Source organism: Canis lupus, chromosome X, assembly GCF_048164855.1.
Source record: "Canis lupus baileyi chromosome X, mCanLup2.hap1, whole genome shotgun sequence".
In the NCBI taxonomy this organism is placed as follows: domain Eukaryota; kingdom Metazoa; phylum Chordata; class Mammalia; order Carnivora; family Canidae; genus Canis; species Canis lupus.
Genome location: NC_132876.1, coordinates 23,658,363 through 23,672,490, shown reverse-complemented (window position 1 = coordinate 23,672,490; position 14,128 = coordinate 23,658,363).

Sequence of the window (14,128 nt, the reverse complement as noted above, 5' to 3'; positions counted from 1 at the left end):
TGAAGAAACATGAAGACTTTAAGGCACTTTTCAGAAGCCAGAGTGGTCAACCCAAAAGGGACTTCGCACTGTCCTTAGAATCGAATTCAAGTTGTGTATTATGGCCCATGAGGCCCTGAGTAACCCAGACTCTGTCAGCTTCTCCAACTTTATTTCATATATTTATGCCGTCCCCAGTCACTATTCTCCATCCACACAGATGTTTATATTCTTTAGACCTGCCAACTTTCCCAGCTTGGAATCTTTGCACCTGTTCCTTCTTGTCTAGGACTCCCTTCTCTCCTAGCTTTGTATGGCTGAGTCTTTCCTTCATTCAGCTTTGAGCTCAAATGTCACCTCCTCCGATGGCCTTTCTATTAATGTTGCCACTCCCTCAGCCATTCTCTCTCCCATTACCATGTTTTATTTTCTTCATGGCACTTATCTGATATTATATTACTTTTCCCTTTATTGGCTGATTCTCCCACCACCAAGAGACAGGACAGAGAACCAGAAGAGGTGAGATTGAAGAATTACAAGTCAGAACAGTTAAGAGGCTGTGGGGAGAGACAAAGGCTGAAGGCCAGGGGAGAAATGCCTTGTCTTAGGCATATGTATGAGCAGACTGGGTCTATTTAAATCAGCTGGGGTTAACATGCACAGAGTACCTACTATGTACCAGCCATTTTGCATATATTATTCCCTGCCTCATATCTCCATGGAGGGAGGGACTATTGCTCCATTGCTTAGAAAGAAACAGTATTAGAATCCCACATTCGTTCCTCTCTACTATAGGAACAACAAACGTTAATTGGGCAATATTAACCAGAATGTTTAGGGTCACTTCACTGAAACAATAATGTGGGCCTGCCTCTTCTCGCTATATACTTTCTCAGTTTCTACTATCCCATTCTGTAAGTCGACCTGTGTGAGGACTCTCAACTGCAATCAATCAATCAATCAAGGCTGCATTCTCCAGCTTCTAAGCCTATAGCTAATTTTGATTTGTGATAATCATAAGCCCTACTCTATCTCGTACCTAAACCATATCCTCTGGCCCAACTTTAACAGAGAATCAGATCTTTTAGATATAGAAAAGGAAATGATGTAATGTGTAGAGTTGGATCACTGAGGTTTTTATCTTTTATCCTGGCTCTGCAACCTACAGCATGACCTTAAATACATTATTTAATATTTCTGTCTCTTAATTTTCTCCTCTATAAAATAAGAATATTAATAATATCTACTTCATAGGGTTGACATAAGGATTAAGCAATCATATAAAATATCCAGCAAAGCATTGATAAATTAATAAATTTTAGTTATCATTAATGAGGTACTAAAGGTACAACATTGATCTACAACTAATTCCTTGTGTTTTCTGTCAATTAGAGCCAAGCAGGGTAGACAGGTAGACAGATTAGACTTACAAATCTCCAACATGGCCTTGAAAAGTTGGGAAATAAACACTATGTTAAGAGACCAAAGTACTATGTTAAAAAACCAGTTTCTGCTGTGCTTCACCAGAATCTGTGTTTGAAGCCTTACATTTGGCCTCATATACTATGCTCAGGTGTGGGTCTGTGCCCATTATTAGCAAGTATAGATCTTTATTTTGGGTGTCCAATTTACTAACATACAGAATAACCCCAGTGCCCGTCACCCATTCACTCCCACCCCCCGCCCTTCTCCCCTTCCACCACCCCTAGTTCGTTTCCCAGAGTTAGGAGTCTTTACGTTCTGTCTCCCTTTCTGATATTTCCCACACATTTCTTCTCCCTTCCCTTATATTCCCTTTCACTATTATTTATATTCCCCAAATGAATGAGAACATATAATGTTTGTCCTTCACCGACTGACTTACTTCACTCAGCATAATACCCTCCAGTTCCATCCACGTTGAAGCAAATGGTGGGTATTTGTCATTTCTAATAGCTGGGTGTCTAGGGCCTCAGAAGTCTAGCCTAGAAAAGATCAAAGTGAGCTCCAAAGTCAGGAGAAACACTCTGAGGCCCTTAGACTACAAAAGCAGCAGAGTTTCCATGAGTTCTAGAATCTCCTGGGAAGAAGGCAAGGTCCTTACTAGTCTCAGGAATGAGTGACCTCAAAACAAGCAGGCCCCTGGGTCTAGTGTAAGCATTAATTGATCTCTAGTTAATAGACTTGGCCTTTTTTGTTTGGGGGATTCCTCCTCTGTTAGATTTCTCAGCTAGGACTGCAATCCAAGGCTTTAAATCAGAATAGCAGCTAGATTTCTTTGTGAGTTAAAGAGCAATAATGTGGAATTTAGGGCTTTTGTCAGTGTTGGGCTTTTTTTGGGTGGCATTATATCAACTGCTCCAAATTCTGTCTTCTGTCTTCCTTGATCTTGTCTGAAATATCATGCAGGACCAAGCCTTAAAGGGTCTGTTTGGAAGGTGTTGGGTCTATTTGGAAGGTCCACAGGCTCCCTGGAGTCTCTTCCCCACCAACTCAACTTCTTCAGGGGTATATAGCCTTGTTTTATAATTAACCAGGAGTAAGTGGTCCTTTTCTGATGTTTGCCAAAGGGCCTAACATCATAGGTAGTGAGGGATGACCATTTACCCTGACACTGCATCTTCCCCATTCTCCTTCTACTTCTCCCATCTCTCTTCCAAGCTTCTATTTATTTATTTTATAGACCCAAACTGTGAATATTCCCCAAGTATGTTGGCTTATTTACTTTGCTCTTTTCCAACCCATGCTCAGTAGACTCATCCACTGCCAGAGCTTTAGCTCTCACCTCCAAGCAGAGGATTCCCCCACTGGGTCCTATTTGCAACTGTATTTCAGATCCATATTTCATACCTTCTACACATAGTGCTGTGCTGGTAAATGTTTAACAGTCTGCTTATGTCAAGAGCAGGGAAACTCTGATTTCTAGATTTTGCCAGTTTCCATGCTATCCATACTGCCACCATGGCCAATTTTAAGCTACCATGATGAGATCACTGAACACAGAGTTGAAAAAAAGATGTGCACAATTGGTTCTCCCAAGTCAGTACAAGCTGGATCCCCACATGCCTGTGGCTACAGGTAACCTCCACTTTTTGGTCCTACTGTCACCTCAAATTCAACATCTCCAAAGATTAGCATCACTCCACAAACTTCTCTCCTGTTACTCTTGTCAATAGTGCCTGTTAGAAGGGATCTAGCATTTCCCAGGTTTCAGGTTTCCCTGAGGAAGCTTCTACTAGGTTAATATACATAGCCAGTCTCCAACCCTTCATTCCCTTTCCTCCAAGGTATGAATTAACTTATTTGTGAGAATAATGAAGAAACTGTTCACTGTTCCACGGTTGGTAGACTCTAGTCCATGAACCAAATCCAGCCTACCACCTGCTTTTGTTACTAAAGTTTTATTGGAATATAGCGACGCTTGTTCCTTTTTTTAAGATTTATTTATTCATGAGAGACAGAGACAGAGAGAGAGAAGCAGAGACACAGGCAGAGGGAGAAGCAGGCTCCTCACAGGGAGCCTGATGCGGGACTTGATTCCGGATCCTGGGATCAGGCCCTGAGCCGGAGACAGACACTTAACCACTGAGCCACCCAGGTGTCCCGCCATGCTTCTTCCTTTACTTAATGCCTATGGATGCTTTCATACCTCAACAGCAGAGGAAGTAGTTAGGACAGGACCAACCATGTGACCTGAAAATCCTCAAATATTTATTTTCTTGCTCATTGAAGAATAAGTTAGATGACCCAGATTCTGGAGCTTTCTCTTTCAGATATGCCTGCCCTGAGAGAGTTGTTTTAGGCTGCCCTCAGCCAACTGAGAATCTTACAGGATGAGCTATGTTTCTTGAGGGGAAGGCTATAGTTTTCCTGGTAGACCAATTACTATAAGGAGAAAGCTGCATAATTCACAGGGTACTCACATTTTGATACTCATTCATTTACTGAGTCTTATTTCTCAGTTGGTTCTGAGCTGAGAAGAGGAACAAAGAGGTACTCTTTTCTGTCTCCCTAAAACCCAATAGTACTATTTTCTGATTCTCCAACTTACAAATCATGTCATCCTCTTATATCTTCATCCCTTCATCCATATTATTCTGACATATCTGCCTACAAAGTATCTCACACATCCTGTCCTTATCCAGGCTCTTGTCACCTCACATATCTGAACTACTTCAGTAGCCCTCTCCTCTACCCTACTCTTACATCCTTACTTGGTATTTCTGCCTCTGGTCTCTTCTCATTCAATGAGCACTGCACTGGGCACTAGAGGTAGAGATGACTAAGTAACTGTCCCACAAGTTTACAATCTACTGAGGGAGAAAGACAAGTAAAGAGGCAAATGCATCATAGTGTGAGAAATAACTGTGTTAGGATAGTATTATTACAGCAATAGTATGCTATTACCAGATCAATCCCCCTGTAACACCATTTTCATCATGCTACTTAAGAACTTATAATGGCTACCTACTGCCTCTTAAATAAAGCCTATTTCTGTGCAAACATGAGAACGGAGATCATTTTGAAGGGGAAGGGATTTTGTTGCTAATTTTTAGAAATTTAAATTATCATTAGAACAGGGAAACATTTGATAATGGGAGGAGGGTTTCAGTGTTGACTTTTTCGGGGTGAGGGCCCATTTTGGGACAATGCATACTCTGTATAGACAAAATTCAGAAGCTTAGGGGAGGGGGCCCACATGAAAGAGACTTTCACAAATGTTTTAAGGGCCTAACCTCCCATCTCATTTCATTAAAAGAAGGATCAACACTCCTGAGTGGCCACAGGCTAGACTATTAACCCTCTTGAGTAACAAAGCAATAATTTGTGGTGTAGTAGAGGCTTTGCCTTACAGCCAAAGAAAAACTCAAAGCTTTCTTTCCATCTTCTCTAAGTCCACAATACATAAGGCTGAAAGTCAAAATGGCCTCCCAAAACCCAATCTGTCCACCATGTTAGAAGGTACAATTTATGGTGGAGGGATTATATATGTAAGTAGACTAAGAAAACTACTTTTTCCATTGCTTCTCTCTTAGAACTAAGTCTTCCTCCTCAAGCATCTAATAGGAGGAGCTCATCACTTGTTAAGGCCCAAAAGGATCATGGCTAAGCCCAAGATAAAGAAGCCTAGCAAGGACAGTTAAGGCCAGCTCTGCTCTAGACTTTAGGAGGAAGGGCCCTATTTCCTTAGTTTTGTTTTTATGTGTTGCATTTTGTAAAAGTGGTGATGACAATGACAGACAAAACCAAGGTTGGGCCCCAGACAAAAAATAATCAAAGAAGCTAGTTGGTCAGTTCCTGGTCTAGGCCATAAGCACGAAGGACAAAAGCAGTCCTTTCAAATACAAGGTCTGTATTAACAAACCAGAGTAGGAGCTTACAAAGAGGTTACAAGACCCTAAATAGGAGTAGGACTGTCCAAACATATAAAGTATAGCTTTATAGTTAAGATCCATTCTCTGGAGCCAGACTACCTGGGTTTATCTTCCAGCTCTGCTTCTTACTAGCTATGTAACCTTGGGCGAGTTTTTTAGTATCCCTGAACCTCTGTTTCCTTATCTCAGAAAAAAAAAGGAGACAGTTCCAGTTTCATAAAGTTGTTTTGAGGATTTGATGAAGTTTCATTAATGTTGTAGAACCATTTCACTCAATAAATGTTAGCTATTATTACAAGACAATGTGCTTTCTCTGCTAGAGATATTCAGTGGCAGATACAACAGGAAGGGCTGTGGCCATAGAGTTTGAGAGGTTCTATCCTAGTTACACAAACACTTGAAAATCACTATGTTACCCAACTATATCTCATTCCTTCCTTTTCACCTTCTTCTCATTTCTATGCCTTGCTGGGTTATTTGCCCCTGGTTAAAATGCTTTTCCCTTCCTTTATCTCTACCTATCCAAACCTAGCACAGTTCTACCCACTAAAACACCAGTGTACTTATGATCAATACTATGCAATTTAACACTTAATTGTTCCTTAATCCTTTCATGATGCCTACATTAGTCACTTGTAAGAATTAAGACATTATGGGGCACCTGGGTGACTCAGTCAGTTAAGTGTCTGCCTTCAACTCAGGTCATGATCTCAGGATCCTGGGATCAAGCTCCACATTAGACTCCCTGTTCAGTGGGGAATCTGCCTCTCTGCCACTCCTACTGTTTGTGTTCTCTCTCTCTCAAATAAATACAAATCTTAAAAAAAAAAAGAATTGAGACCTTAAATGCCACTGTTAAAATGCAAATATCTGGTTCAAAGTAGGTGCTTAATAAAGGGATAGGCACTCTAGGGTTAGAGAAAGTATGCAAACATGCTATAGCAACCATGTCATTATAAGTCATTAGTGAAACACACTTGGTGTTACAATTTGGTGGTTTGTTGACCATGGCTCCAGTGTCAAGACAACTGGATTCAAATCCCAGCTCCACTGTTTCCTAGCTGTGTGATCTTAAACAAGTCACTTTAACTCTTTGGGTCTTAATTTCTTCATCTGTATAGTGAGTATAATAAGAACAATCAACCTTATGAGGTTGGTGGGAGGATATAACAAATTTGTATAAAGCACTTAGCCAAATGACTGTGTTGGCTTACATTTTAAGTGTTGGCTACTAATGTTACTATAAATTGCTTTGTCAGATTAAGTGAACAGGCCTCCTTGAAATTAAATATAGAGCATACATACTAAAAGAGTCAAAGCACAGATCAGCATGGAAAGGGCAAGCCTAGGGGAGATGCTGTAGGGAGGGGCCCTGGGGACCCAAGAGAAGCCATACTATGAAAGAGGATTCTTAAATTCAGAGCACTCAACACAAACTTTTGCAGCCTCCCAGGTTTATCTTAGGCTGGTTCTTACAGTGACTGGAGTAGTCTAGCCTGTCCCAAGTTGTGCTCTAAGAAAGAGAAGAGCTAACATTGCATTTTTGAAAGACTCCCATTTGGTTTATTAAGTAATTAACATCCTGATGCACAAAGGACAAAGCACTAAGGGGCCCTCTGAAGCCAATTAAAGCCCAAATGGCTGGATTGCTGTAAAGAATGGGTACTCAGGGAAAAGCCTTCCCTTTCTGAGCCTACCTCCCACCAATCTACTAATTAGACTGGAGAGAGGAAGAGCGGATGGCAAGGAAGCCACAAAATGCCAACCTGTAAGAGGGGTGAGAGGTCTGGAGCCAAAAAGAAATTAGGCAAAGCTGAGGCTATCCCTCACTGAGCATTAAGCAGGAACCAGGCAAGCACAAAGCACCATATCTGACTGTCTGTTGGACTGGGACCACTGACCCTTTACAAAGGCCCAGAGCCAATTTATAATGCTCTGTATAATGTGATTATCCACAGCTACTCTCAAACTACAGGCTGGCCTCGCTTTGGGTCTCTGAATATTCCCAAGAGGCCCAGGTCATTGGTACTCAGCCAACAATCATTCTAATATTACGATGAATAAAGCATAGCACAAAAGATAAAGCCCCCAATGAGCGGGTTAGGCTTGAAAGATCAGATAATGTTACTCCCTTTCCATATTATTTGAAATTTTATTTTAGATACATGTTGTTCTTCCCCACCAAGATAAAATTCCTTGTCTTGTAGAACTATCCCTTGCTCATTTCTCTATTTCCCACTAGTACCTAGAACAGTGCCCACACAAAGTAAGTACTCAATACATGTTTATTGAATTGAAATACGTTTGCATCTCAAAAATAGCTAAGGATGGGAGAGGGACAAAACTAGGAAAATAGTTTCTGGTCATCTGCAACAACCTTCCTTTCCTTTTCTTTGTGAACTTTCTACTCAGTCACCAAGGCTGAAGAGTCTGGGAATGCCAAGAACTATTTACCAAGGTGTTTGACAAATTTTACAATAAATACATTGCAGTGGGATCTATATTTCCTTATGTTTTCCCATTGTCAGCAATGACATTACTTCCTAAAAAGTGTCCTCTAAAAAAGAAAAATAAAAAACATCTGAAGTTTTTTTTTTAATTGAGATGCAGCTCTAGATTCTTTGTAACTTGAGGCAGTGTGGTTTAACAGAAAGAGCACAGACTTTGAAGTGTATAACCTTGAGCAAGTTACCTAACCTCTCTGAACCTTTGTTTCCTATCAGTAAAATGTCAGAATATTAACAGATAATATCTCATAGGTTTTTGAGGTCTAATCTAATCAAATCAATACTTCTTTTTTAAAATTTTTTTCAATACTTCTAATATACCTAGAAAAGTGCTTGACAATAATAAGCACTTTATAAATTTTAGAAACTATCTGTATGAGGATTAAGTGAAATTAAATGAAATGAAGCATGTAAAGCAGGGGTCACAGCATATATCTAATTAGGACTCAGACATGTTTGGGTACATGTGGTACAATCTTTAACAGCCCTGCAAAAATGAGGGAAGCTCCTGAAGGAGAATTGTGGTACAGGAGGGATTAAGAATCAGTAGGTGGACTGGGAGGGGTAAAATAGCTTAGGAATCCTGAGTACCATGGGGTATCTCTCACTTGGATTTGTTTCATTGCCAATCCCACATGACTTATGTCTAAATAGGTAGTAATGGAACAGATAAGTACATTAAAGTGTATTATTAAAAGCTGTGAGGTAAAAAATGGTGCTAAGTAGCTTTGGAGGTAAGTGGAAACAGTAAGACGAATGACAAAAGGCACTGTACACAAGCACCATACTCCATTTGAGAAAGTTGTTTCCCACAGGACAATGGGTTAACAATTTTAATACCACTATACATGAATACTAGGTTGAATAATTAAGCAAATGGATGGTAGATGGTGGAAGCCAGTTATCTTGCCATTGGAATGGGAAGTCACAGATAATTAAGGGGAGAGGCTAAAATGATCCATATGATAATAAAGTTAGAGTCAACAGCTGGGACTGATGTTTAGTTTAATATAAATGTATATGGTTACATGTAGAAATATTTATAGATATATGTATATACATGTGTTAGTATAGACACACATATCTCTTTACTCTGTCAGCTAAGAGGGTCTAGAAGCACTGACACCTTACAGCAACAAGCACAGCTAGTGCTCACATCTTAGTTTCTAATAACATTCTCCAAAAAGGAAGCAGGGATCCTTGGAAAAAAAAGGCTGACTCTACACATGAGGCATAAAATTAAGGAACTGCCAGACATTAAGGAACTGCTTTGAAAAAAAAAAAAAAATCACACACACACACACACACACACACACACACACGTGCACTGATGAGAGATTTATACTAAAGAGACAAAGGGATGCAGGAGTCAAATGAAAGAACTTCCAATGGCTAGAGTGGTATCCATTTTAGCAACAAATCAATAAAACACTAGAGAAGTTTACACTCATTACCTGTGGTAGTTACATTCTACAAATTATCCATGAATACTGCATTAGCAAATACTGAACCACTGTTCCTAAGGAAAATACAGAGTTAGCTTCCTACAAGCCTCTTGATAACAACATTCTCTTTAAATGATCACTATATAACTTTGTTTTATGCAGGTTTTTGTTTAAAGATAACTTATTTAATATATATTGTTGAATCATTAACACTGAACTCATAGACAAGAGCACTATAATTCATGGCTGAACAAGGTCTATCTAACATATATTTTCTCCATCACAGCCTTCTTGTACTCAGGAACACAAGTCAGTACTTTGGCACTAAACTTGAGGGACATTTTAACCAGTGAATTCACAAATAAAAAACCACAAAACCGGGAAAAACATGACATTAAATAGATGATTAAAAGGGTACTTGTTTATAGTATGAGAGATGAAACAAGAAGGTAGAACTGAAAATGAAAATGAAAGTGCCACAAGTATTGACTCAAGAGTTACAAATTTTAGCAAGTAGGCAAATTAAAAAGCACAGAATCCATGAATAATAAGCATTAACTATACTAGGTTATAACCTAGAAATTTAAAGTAAATATCCACGAGTCCTACCAATATAAATAGTTGAATAAATAAACAAATGGCGAGAAGAGACCAATCTCCTGCACAAAGGATTCCAAATAATTTATGTAAATACTCCATCTTCAAGACATTCCCCATTCCTTAAACATTGGCTATGCATAGCTACTTCCTTTCAAAGAGTACAGAAAGGTGTTTTTTAAAAATAGTAGTTTTACAATGGAGAAACCTGACAAACACTGCCTCAGCCAGATAATCAAGTTCTATAACAACTGTGATAAGTGACATTGACAGTAGGTACCCTTGATACAATGTGATGAGAATGGCACTTTACCTGTGTGATCTTCCTCCCCAAAACCTATAACTCAAGTCTAACAGTGAAAGAAATATTATTTCTTTCTAAAGATTTTTATTTATTTATTTATTTATTTATTTATTTATTTATTTATTTATTTATTTATTCATGAGAGACACAGAGAGAAAGAGGCAGAGACATAGGCAGAGAGAGAGGCAGGCTCCATGCAGGGAGCCTGATGTGGGACTCGATCCCAGGACTCTAGGATCACACCCTGGGCTGAAGGCAGGCACTCAACCACTGAGCCACCCAGGCATCCCCATGAGAGAAATATTAGAGAAATCACAATTGAAGGGCATTCTATGAAACGTTTAACCAGTACTCTTCAAAACCTCCAGGGTCATCAAACATAAGAAGTCTTAGAAACTGTCACAGCCATGAGGAATCAAAGGAAATATGACTATTAAATGTACTGTGAATCCTGAACGGAATATTCAAACAGAAAAAGGCCATTAGGAAAAACAGAAGAAATCAAAGTGTGAACTTTAGTTAATAATAATGCATTAATGTTGATCCATTAATTGTGACAAATGTACTATACTAATATAAGATATTAACAAGAGGGGAGACTAACCATAAGGTATATGACAACTCCCTGTATGTACTATCTTCTCAACTTTTCTAGAAATCTAAAAACTCCAAAAAACTCCACCCAAAGATTGCTAGAACTCATACAGCAATTCGGCAGTGTGGCAGGATACAAAAATCAATGCCCAGAAATCAGTGGCATTTCTATACACTGAGACTAAACAAAGAGAAATTAAGGAGTCAATCCCATTTACAATTGCACCCAAAAGCATAAGATACCTAGGAATAAACCTAACCAAAGAGGTAAAGGATCTATACACTAAAATGTATAGAACACTTCTAAAAGAAATTGAGGAAGACACAAAGAGATGGAAAAATATTCCATGCTCATAGATTGCAAGAATTAATATTGTGAAAATGTCTATGCTACCCAGGGCAATTTACACACTTAATGCAATCCCTATCAAAATACCATGGACTTTCCTCAGAGAGTTGGAACAAATCATCTTAAGATTTGTGTGGAATCAGAAAAGACCCCAAATAGCCAGGGGAGTATTAAAAAAGAAAACCAGAGCTGAGAGCATCACAATACTGGATTTCAAGGTGTACTACAAAGCTGTGATCATCAAGACAGTGTGGTACTGGCACAAAAACAGACACATAGATCAACGGAACAGAATAGAGAACTCAGAAATGGGCCCTCAACTCTGTGGTCAACTAATATTCGACAAAGCAGGAAAGACTACCCACTGGAAAAAGGACAGTCTCTTCAATAAATGGTGCTGAGAAAATTGGACAGCCACATGCAGAAGAATGAAACTAGACTATTCTCTTACACCAGACACAAAGATAAATTCAAAATGGATGAAAGATCTCAATGTGAGACAACAATCCATGAAAATCCTAGAGGAGAACACAGGCCACACCCTTTTTGAACTTGGCCACAGCAACTCCTTGCAAGATACATCCATGAAGGCAAGGGAAACAAAAGCAAAAATGAACTATTGGGACTTCATCAAGATAAGAAGCTTTTGCACAGCCAAGGATACAGTCAACAAAACTAAAAGACAATCTACAGAATGGGAGAAGATATTTACAAATGATGTATCAGATAAAGGGCTAGTTTCCAAGATCTATAAAGAACTTATCAAACTCAACACCAAAGAAACAAACAATCCAGTCATGAAATGGGCAAAAGACATGAACAGAAATCTCACAGAGGAAGACATAGACATAGCCAACAGGCACATGAGAAAATGCTCTGCATCACTTGCCATCAGGGAAATACAAATCAAAACCACAATGAGATACCCCCTCACACCAGTGAGAATGGGGAAAATTAACAAGACAAGAAACAACAAATGCTGGAAAAGATGTGGAGAAAGGGGAACCCTCTTGCACTGTTGGTAGGAATGTGAACTGGTACAGCCACTCTTGAAAGCTGTGTGGAGGTTCCTTAAAGAATAAAACATAGAGCTACCCTACAACCCAGCAATTGCACTGCTGGGGATTTACCCCAAAAATACAGATGCAGTGAAATGCTGGGACACCTGCACCCCAATGTTTATGGCAGCAATGTCCGCAAGAGCCAAACTGTGGAAGGAGCCTTGGTGTCCATCGAAAGATGAATGGATAAAGAAGATGTGGTCTATGTATACAATGGAATATTACTCAGCCATTAGAAACCACAAATACCCACCATTTGCTTCAACATGGATGGAACTGGAGGGTATTATGTGGAGTGAAATAAGTCAATCGGAGAAAGACAAACATTATATGTTCTCATTCATTTGGGGAATATAAATAATAGTGAAAGGGAATATAAGGGAAAGGAGAGGAAATGTGAGGGAAATGTCAGAAAGGGAGACAGAACATAAAGACTCCTAACTCTGGGAAATGAACTAGGGGTGGTGTAAGGGGAAGAGAGTGGGGGGTGGGGGTGAATGGGTGACGGGCACTGAGGGGGGCACTTGACGGGATGAGCACTGGGTGTTATTCTGTATGTTGGCAAATTGAACACCATAAAAAATAAATTTATTATAAAAAAAAGCCTTCTATGAATTAGGATCTTATTAGCAGTGTTGTTGCAATTGTCATATGTCTTTGTATTTTCATGGTGCTCTTTGTGACTTATATATTCCTATCTTTTGCACACTTTATTTTATTAACTGTATTTTTCTTACTGACTTTAAGGCATTAAAATCATATGTGGGTATGTATGTATCCATATCTAGATATCTTTTGTTAAACAGTGCAAAATTTTTTATTGTATTACATGCATTCAGACTCTGAATATGGTGTCTTTTGTCAATATAAACATTTTTTCTCTCTGGAAAAAAAAAGATGAATGGATAAAGAAGATGTGGTCTATGTATACAATGGAATATTACTCAGCCATTAGAAATGATGAATATCCACCATTTGCTTCAACGTGGATAGAACTGGAGGGTATTATGCTGAGTGAAGTAAGTCAATCGGAGAGGGACAAACAGTATATGGTTTCATTCATATGGGGAACATAAAAAATAGTGAAAGGGAATAAAGGGGAAAGGAGAGAGAATGAGTGGGAAATATCAGTGAGGGTGACAGAACATGAGAGACTCCTAACTCTGGGAAATGAACAAGGGGTAGTGGAAGGGGAGGTGGGCAAGGGGATGGGGTGACTGGGTGACAGGTACTGAGGAGGGTACTTGACAGGATGAGCACTGTGTTTTATACTATATGTTGGCACATTGCACTCCAATAAAAAATACATACAAAATTTTAGAAAAAAAATAAATCTAAAAACTATTCTGAAATGAAAGATCAGTCAAAAAAAGTCCAGCTTGAGGACCTCTTCCAAAACAATATAACACAAAGCAAGAGAGATACATTCTCCCCTACCTTAAGACAAATTATCTAGATGCTCTGGCACCATGTGTGGTCAGTCCTGTGCTCTGTTGTCAATAACCAGAAGAAGAGCCACAAGGTCAGAAGACACTTGAGTTCAGCAGAGTAGAGGCAGCACCCAAGAAATAGCCTTAATGGGAGATAATAAGAACAGACGAATACCTAGTTAATGTGCTGCAAAGCACCAACAACATATGACAGACTTGTTCATGATCACAGGGGAAATACCAGCTAGGAGCTTCAAGAAAAGTTTAAGAGACACAACAGAGAACTAGGATCCTGCAAGAAGCAGGTGGAGCAAGAGCCAGTAGTATTGAATTATGTACCATTATTATTAAAACTGCTGAGAACTAAGGAATCTTGGAAGCTACACATGCAGTGTCTAACCCATACTAGGTCCTGCAAAAGTCCAGTTGGGTACAAATGTGCTCAAGTTGTCCCAACCCAGCTCATGAGAGCTAATTGTTAAATCTTCAGAAATTTTGTGAGCTGGTT